We start from the raw sequence: 9,483 nt of genomic DNA on the forward strand, positions 1-9,483 counted from the left end.
CCAGAAAAAATTCATTGTTTATATGAAATTCAAATTTAACTGGGTTCTCTATATTTCATCTGACAATCTTACTCCAGACTCAAATATATGGAATGTGAAGGATTGCTACACAGGAAGTAGACTCCTCACGAAAGAGCCAAAAGATGAAGGAAGTGTTCAGAAAAGAAGTTATGACTATAGAGCCTGGGTTGGTGAACTTTAATAACTCTGATCCTTGGGTTCCTTAGCTTGAAAATGGGGTTAAAGAAACCTGCTTTTCATGGTTCATTTGAGGATTGAATAAGGTAATGTAAATTCCTAGTACATAGCAGACACTCAATAATTTGTGGTTATATGTTATTGAGAAGAGACATATCCCCAAAGTTCCAGGATGAGAGGACATGAAAACAGATGGTAAGATGACAAAGAGATTAAATCTTCACTTACCTGGACAAAAATGATAAAACTGCCATCTTGTACCCACAACTATATTTTCCAAAGGTACTCAAGGTGCTTTATTTAGCTGAGCTCATCTGCTCCTAAACCTTGGCAGTTCATCCCACTGCACTTTTCTGAGGGTAAACCTGTAATTATTGGTTTTAGCTACAATCCAGAGTAAAACCTTTGCCAGAATTTTGGTTCTGTTAAGAGAAATAATGAGGCAAATAGTTCATGATCTCAAGAAGCTAAGAGACCAATGGGGGGTATGATTTTACATCCCCTTTATCCTGTACTTGAAACAACACTAAAAATAAAATAAAATTACCACTTTGGCTTCACTCACTTTGGCTTGTGAGTTTTCTTTTCTTTTTTTCTTTTTTGTTCATATCTGAGCAGATTTGGACCTCCCTTTTCAGGGAGCAGACCCAAAACATATTGCTGGCCTCATAGCCTCTTTTTCAAAGAAGGTGTTCTTGCTCTTTTTTCTTATAATTTATTCTATGATTGGCAATGACAGTATTCAATCATGATTCCATTCCCTCATTCTAGGCAGGACGAGTGAGAAGATTCCTCTCTACACATTAGAAATAACATTGAATATTATGTTGAGAAAAATTTTGAACAGATTTTTCATGGGAATTTTAAGTAATGTCACATTTCATTTGTGGCAATAGTATGAAATTTATCTTTCTGAAATAAGTGAGCATTGATCTTAATGCAAACAACTTAAAAACAAAGTGCAAAACAATCAAAGAGGGAAAGGATATGTAAAATTCATGGTAGTCTGTGGCAGAGGCAATGTTATGTTCATGAAATCTCTTTCCAGTTCCTCCTGGGCACCAGGGCACTTTTCCCAGCTTTGCCTATAGCTAGAGAAATTCCACATGGGCAATCATGAGGCTGAGCTCTGGCTAAAGGAGTCCAGGCTGCAGGAACAAATGACACACATCATTTCCACACCTGTCCCATAAAATCTCCTTGTGCTCCTCTGTACTTTCTTTGCTCCTTGGCCAGCTTAATGCAAAGACCCCAGCAGAGGACTCCAAGGTTCTGGGGGAGAGTTGAGGCAGAGTTGAGGCACTAGGAAGTAAAATGGGCTCCTGTGTCTTAGCTGGAGCTTCCCCTCAAAAGCAGAGCAGATATTTATTGGGTAAATGTTCACATGGAAGCACAGGGGGAATCTAGGGGAGAAGAAACAGATGAGGAAGTAAAGCCAGTGAAAGGGTTTGTGATCAAGGTCACCTCTGTGGGCAATACTTCTAGGAACTTTCTAAGGGGTATAAGAATACTTATTTGAATTGTCTACCATAAACTCCCATACCCTATTGGTTGAGGTTTTCCCTTGAGGATGGTAATTGCCTACAAACTCACATAATTCTGTACTGGGCTTATGTACTGAGCAGGGTCCTGCTGGAGCTCATGCCATCAAATAAGCCATCAATCCTAAAACTGTTTCTTATCCATTATCCATTTCTGTTATCTATTTCTATATCTGTTTATGTTTTCATTCTCTAAGTAAACAGGTAATACTGGGTTGGTATGCTGCATATTAAATTCATATATAATATTAAAATACTGCAAGATATTAAAGACTGACTTTTATAATAATAATTATAAAAGAAATAATAGCCATGATTTAACAGAGAAATTGACACATAGCAAACAAGTATTTTTCATGTGTAAAAACCAAAATGGCACCTCATTAAAATACGAGGGCCCTCAAGTTGAGTGTGGAGGCAGTTGTTCTTTGGCAGGTACCCCCTTGCCCCTCTGAAATTGGCAGGTGCATAGCTTCAAAAATGAAATCTAAGAATTCAAACCCTATAGGTCCAATGAGGGCAACTTCAGCCAAATGGTATCAGAATATTCTTTTGTAAAGTGTCCGTTCAAGAGTTTTTGCCAATTTTTTAATTAGATTGCTTGTCTTTTCCTTACTGATTTGTTCCCTTTTCAAAAATATGTATTGTAAATATCTTTTTTCTATATGTGGCTTGGCTTTGAACTCTTTTAATGCTGTCTCTTGATGATCAAAAGTTCTTAATTTTAATGTAGTCCAGCTTATACTGGTTTTAAAAATCTGTGCCTACTCCAAAGTCATGAGAATGTTCTACTGTGGATTTTTCTTTAACCTTTATTGTTTTGCTCTTCCATTTAAAATTTTAAATCCACTAGAATTTATTTTTTTGTATAGTGCATTGCATAAAAGATCAAGACACTTTGTTCCCCATGTGGAAATCCAGTTACACCAGCACTATTTATTAAAAGACCTTTTTCCACTGCATGTATGGTCAGGTCACCTTGTCCTAAATCAGGTGACCGCACATGTGTGGATTTGTTGCTGAACTTCCTGTTCTGCTCCATCTGTCTATTTGTCCATCAATGCGCAGATACCACACTATCTTGATCAGTATAGCTTTATAATAGGCCTTGGTTTCTTGTAGTTTGACTTATCTTATTCTTACTATTCAAGATTACCTTTGCCAGATTTTGTCCTCTGAATTTCTATATAAATGTTAGAATCAGCTTGCCAATTTTGCAAAAATCTTGTATGAGATTCTGCTTGGGATGGCTAGTTAGAGGCATTGAATTCCATATTTGAACATTGTGGATTTCACCTTGTTGGTTTTCAAAATCATAAACTATAAATTGTTCCACTTGAGCATGTGACAAATCTATCACCTATTTTACTCAAGGAAAAAAAGGGCCTCTATCCCCTTGGGACTCTGTGGCTCTTGTTACTGATATTACTATCATCATGTTTGAAAAAGGACTAATCTATAGCATCTGAGAGATGGGCCTTGAACACAGGAGATCCCATACTGGGGCAAAGCAAGAGGATTCCCCAGAGCAATGGTGACAAAATAGTCCCAGGCATGAGTGACAGAGCAATCTTGGAAAACAACCCATCCAGGCATAAGCAAAAGAACGACTGCCCCTGAGAAGATGAAATTAATACCTGATGTGCTTGCACATACTGAGATGAGATTTAGTTCTATGTAAGAGAGTTTGGAAATAAATTAGCAATAAGTATGTTAAACACTAAGCCAAAGAGAAAACAAGACAATTACTAACAGCAGGTAACATAAAAGGTATATAGAGTTGTCCCTTTATATTCATGAAGAATTGGTTCCAGGACCCCCACAGATACCAAAATTCATGGATGCTCAAGTCCTTTATATGAAGCGGCATTGAATTGGTATATAATCTATGCACATTCTACTGTGTATTTCAAATCATCTATAGAATGTGTATAATACCTAATAAAATGTAAATGCTATGGAAATAGTTGTTATACTGTATTTTTATTTGTATCATTTATTGTTGTTTTGCTATTTTTTATTGCTTTTTTTTCCAAATACTTTTGATCCATGGTTGGTTGAACCTGCAGATGTGGAACCAGGGGATACAGAGGGCTGACTATATAAGGAATATATAATATATAAGAAAGGAAATATTGTAACGTTATATCATGTGGCTCAACAGTGAACAATATTGACATAGTTAAAATAATGTAAACATCATATATTAATATTTATCTAAGCAGAAATTATGACATAAATGCACTGGAAAGATGAGAATAGGGGAAGAGTGCATGGTTGTGAGAGTGGAGTGATGTAGGAGGGGTGAGGCCTCTTCTTCATAGTAGGAAATCAATGGCTAAACTTTCAAAATCAAAACAAAGCAGTGTTAGTATGTTATTACACAATCAAAATATTATGAAAATATAGAATTGACACCAACACACACACACACACACACACACTGAAAGAATTGAAACTGTTTTCTCTGGGAAGCAGAGATGAATTGGCCAGAAACAAGGGGTAGGTGTTGGGGAATGACATTACACTTTCCTGGTTTAAGAATTAAATATAGTGAGTAATGTACGTGCTCTGCCCAAAGCGTTTGAGAGTAATGTGTTCCGGACATGGTCCCTGTGACAAACAAGGTTGCTGCCTAGAGGCATAACAAAGGACATGAGTTTCTGCAGCAAGGCAAGAGCTGCCCAGCCCCACGACAGTGGGGGTCTGGAGGCTACACAATAAATACATTGTTTCTTTGATTGCTGCTTAGCCCCATAAGATGGCTGGTTAGTCAATGATGGGTAAGATCCCTCAAGGGAGGGGCGACCTAAGACAAGCACAGCCGCAGGGGATCAGCCTAAGAAGAACTGGGGAGGAAAAATGCCGCCTGTGGCTGCCTTGCTCAACCTTGCTAATCTCGGTCTGTGATCTATGCCTGGTGCCTAGAGCAACCACCTGGAAACCTTGAGTCAGGGGACATCTGTATCCTTAAGGCTATGTGTTCTAGAATTTATGGCCATTGCTGTAATGCCTGGGTGGTCACGTATAAGGAACTAACTTTAATTTTTTAAAGTATAAAAATAAACAGACCTGGTGCATTCATCACTCGAGTCTTGTAACCATCTTTGTATGTGTCTGTGTGTTTCTTTATGTTCTATGTTCATCTCCCATTCTGCAAACGGGCCACAGCAGTAGGGAATGTCATTTGTTAATAAGAAGCCTTATGGAACCTTTTTGACTCTTTTTACTTTTGTAAAAAGAAAGTTAAGTAAAAAATTGAAAAAGATTAATTCAAAGTGAACCCAAGGAATATATCAACCTCTGCTGCCACATGTAAAGTTATTTATTTCAGTAAGAGGTTGAAAATAAGATTTGGAGAGAGCCCTACATAATCAGGTAGGTCAGGAAAGACTTCTTTCGGGCAGTAACATTTAGTATGAGGCTAGAACAGTGAAATGGACCATATAGGGAGGACAGTGTATTTTAGGTTTATCCTAAAAATAAAAAATCGCATAGGCCTGAATGGGGAAGTTGCTGGGCTTGTGCTGAAAGGTTTGAGAGCAGCACACACAGAGGAGGAAGGAAAGGGCCTGGACAGGCCAACAAAAAGATTGTGTTGGGTGGCTCTCCTAGGTTTTAGTAAGGATGTTTTAGCCTATCTCCTGGGTTTCCTCTTATTATTGCACAGGTAGCATCATAGGATTCAGCTAGTTTTTCCCAGCTTCAACATTCTACAATTCTAAAATGTTGATCATTTTTCCTAGGGATTTTACATGGAATTTCATTATAGCTCTCTGCCAGGAGTCAGGCCAAGGATCAAACCAGCCCAGGCTTTGTCCCCTGCCTCTTTGTTGGACTTTGGGCAAGTTCCTTTCTCCAACTTGTTTTTATTTCCATACCTTAGTATATGATATTTATTTCCTCTTTCTTGATTTACTTTTTACTCTTTGCCCATCCTGGACAGTAGTTCCTCTATGAAATCTCCTTCGTGCCCCCAGGAAGGCTCAGATGTTCTTTCTTATGCTTCTTGCACCTTCTACAAATACTTATGTTGTCATTACTACATAGATTCACAATCAATTATTTTTATGTCTAGCTCCTTTAGAAAATCAGTGGTTACCATGCCTTATTGAATACAAAAATATCTGAATTGCTTTTTAGAAATACAGATTCCCAGTTCCTGCTCCAAATGGTTCTAATTCAGTATGTCCAGAGTGAGGTTGCAGGTGTCTGTCTCTTTTAAAATCATCAAAGCCTTTCTGACCTGTCAGCAAAGTTGGAGCATCACTGCATTATGTTGTTGTCAAGTTCCTTGAAGTCCATCTTTATAACCCTAACATCTATCAGAGTGCCTGGTACTGTCAGGACTCAATTTATATTGAACAAATGGATGAATGAATGTTGGGCTTAATTGGGTTATGGGAATAATAATATTTTGATTAATAGAAATAGGGCAAACCAGAAAAGGAATTTATTGGGGCATGAGAAAAATAATGAATCTGCCTTTAGACTTGTTAGGTGGAGACAATCAGCAGGAAGCTGTGACTGTAGAGATACTGCTTGGGACATGTAGGCTTAAATCCATGCACATCAAGCAAATGGGTGAAGCCTAGGAAGTTGAAGAAATTTCCCAAACTGTGATTGTAGAGAAAAAAACAGAATCAGACTAATAGTTGAACCCAGGGAATCCTCACCCTTAGCAAGTGTGAAGGATGGAAGAAAATAATATAGCAACTAATACCACCATAATAACTAATAGCAATGATCATAATAGTAATAATAAGTCTAAAAATTACTACCTTTATGTAGTACCTATTTTTTTCCAGTCTTCTTGTCAGATACTCTGTATGCACATTAAATTTTCACTAAAAGCCTAGAAGGTAGTTTATTCTTATTCTCACTTTGCAGATGGAAAACTGAGCTTCAGAGAATTTAATTAACATGCCCAAATTCATACAGCTCACACATGGTGGAAAGGCAGAGAAGATGCTAGTTTTGATGTACTTTGAGGGACCAGTTTCAGAGATGTGATGGAGCAGAAACCAACAACACTGTGTCTTGGCTGAGTAGGCTCTAGACTCTCTGTGGCACCCCTCACCCACAAATTAATCTACAGTTGCTATCTATGTTTTGCATAGGAAAAGGGGGTCTCTCATGGACTTGGACAGAGGAATAAAAGTATAGGATATACTACGGAGAGGAGCAACAAGAGCTCAAAAAGAAAGCTCTCCTGAAAGGAAGCAAGAACCCAGCATTACAAATCAGGGCTAGCAGCCAAAAAGCCATTTTCCATAGAGCAGCAAAACCTGGTGTAGGTCATACAAGTAAGGAGTCCAACTCATGGCCGAAAACCTCAGTGTGATCATTCAGACCCAACAATAGGCAACGACAAAGCTGCAGCTGGCAGGCAGCATAGGGGCAGCTGCCCTCCCCACACTAGACTCCGTGCATGAACGGTGTGTCATGGTCTCTGAAGGGAGTTAAGGTCGAGGATACAAGCTAGTCTGGCTGTCCATGTGCTCACACCTTTCTGCTTTGCTAGCTTAGGCACCTCCATTCAGGGGCTTCTTTGCGGGGGGGCCTTCAGTCATGGCCCTCCTCCACTGAGACCCCCTTAATGGGCAGGAGGGAGAGAACTTTGAAAAGACTTTCCTTTTGGCTTACTATTTTATTCAACAATTCTGACACCTGGCAGCTCAGCCCTCTCCAGTTCAGCTCAGTCTTGACAGTAACTAGGCCCCATATTGCACACTCCAAAGCACCTAAGATGTAGCAAGGAGAGCAGAGTTGCAGCTTATAAGAATGTAGAAAAGGGGCTCTGCAAAAACACTGGACTTTTGACTGGAGTCAAGCAAGTGGCATTTGGATATTCTGGGTATAGTGTCATTAACATGTCAATGTTAACAGGATGATATGTCATGTCTCACTGTTACCTTGGACTGGGAGCTCCCCAATACAATGCAGCTCGGATCCTAGGGAGGAATAGGGCCTCATTCCTGGGTCTTCTGTAGCCTCCCTGAATGAAACACAAGCTTTATTCAGGCTGAAAAGGACCTAGCCCTAGACTCTCAAACTGCTAGGTTGAGCAAAATTTGTTTGCTTTTGAAGTTTAAACATCCCAGGGCTTGCTGCCCCAACCTTTGATCATTTGTCAGCTCTAGTGGAGTCAAGTTAGAGCTTGCTTTCAGTTATCCATGGCTTCTGCAGGGCAGAGCCGGCATGAATAATTGAAAGGCAGAAATAATCCAGAGGCTCTTTTTCAATCATTTGTTTCAGCCTCTTTCTTAAAAGTAGTAATGTTTAAATCATTAGCATTTTGTTCCCTTTCCTGCCTCCTGCCATACATCTGGTTGTAGCAATAAACAGTGACCAGGTGAGTTCTACAGCCATTTTCATTTCTTTCTTTCTGTAGGTGCTGGAGAGCAAGGAGGAGCCTGACTCTCTGCAGTCTATGGAAGTATATGGCATGATGCAGTACATGATCTTCATCCTTACATTCCTACCTTTGCCAGGTCATATTTCAACCATTCCAAAATTCTTTTTGCTAAATGTTAGGTGTTTAACCACCTTAACTCTTTTTGTATTTGGCAGGGTATGCATAAGTAAATACACACATAATCAATACATTGCCAATGCAAACAGAAGACAGCAAATAACTGGAAGAAAAACGTGGAAAGGCCAAGGATATGGCTCAGGTATCATCTTGGTAATGATCTCTTTTGAAAATGGGAAGTGATCGCTACATTTGATAGGAGAGGCCATTCTTCTGATGTGGAATTTTTAAGGTCATAATAGTCTGAAATTTTCTCAAATCGAATCATCCGTTTTCAGAAACTCAGTGATGAGCAGGCTGGTAATGGGAACAATGTAAATATCAATGTAGTTATTTAGACAATAAGAATTACAAAGTATTTAGAGAGACTGTAAATCTGTTGACACTAATTTTCTACTTATGATTTGTACTTCCTCCTGATTTGGAATTTAGAGATCCATGGTGAAAACTACAAAGTGATTAATTGAAAGATGAAAGTGTATTTTTTTCAATTTTTACACTTTTAACTGAACAAGACAGAAAGACCCTAACAAATGGGGTAGATGGAATAAAAGATAAATACATTTGTGCTAAATTAACAGTTGTTATTTCTTTGTCTCAGTATCTCTTGTCTACCTCATTAAAAAGGAAACCCAACAAAGACTTGAGGTATTTTTATGGTCACTTTGCAAACCAAAGAATATTTTTTATTATTTTTGGCAATCATTTCATCTACTGTGAATGATCAAAATTGTTATAATAAAAGATGCATATGTTTTGAAGTGATCAGTTGACCAACAACCCCAACAAGCTGCTGTGGATTCCTAATAGCTGATAAACTATCCGTAAGTCTGTCACTCTGGTTTAAAGGTTGGTAGGGTTTTGCTTGTTTTAGTTTTACAAAAAATGTGTAATATGAGAAAATGCGTTTATCTATGTTTTACACATTTGAAGATTAATCAAGTTTTTCCATAAAAAATACCTTACCCACAAATGATATTCAGAGATAGGAAGTAAAGCACATCAGACCATTTAAGAATTTATTTCTACAATAATCTACTATATCGAAATTAATTCTCTTTTCCATTTCTGAAGGTAAAGGCTCAGAAATCCCTTTAGCTTTATCCATTTTAAGAGGTAGACAGTATGTTTTGCAGCCAATAGTTATAATCCTATGAAATATGAAAGGCTTTTATTAAAAACAATGTGATTATACAAGTGAAAGTACAA

The sequence above is a fragment of the Microcebus murinus genome, chromosome 13 (assembly GCF_040939455.1).
Source record: "Microcebus murinus isolate Inina chromosome 13, M.murinus_Inina_mat1.0, whole genome shotgun sequence".
Classification (NCBI taxonomy): Eukaryota; Metazoa; Chordata; class Mammalia; order Primates; family Cheirogaleidae; genus Microcebus; species Microcebus murinus.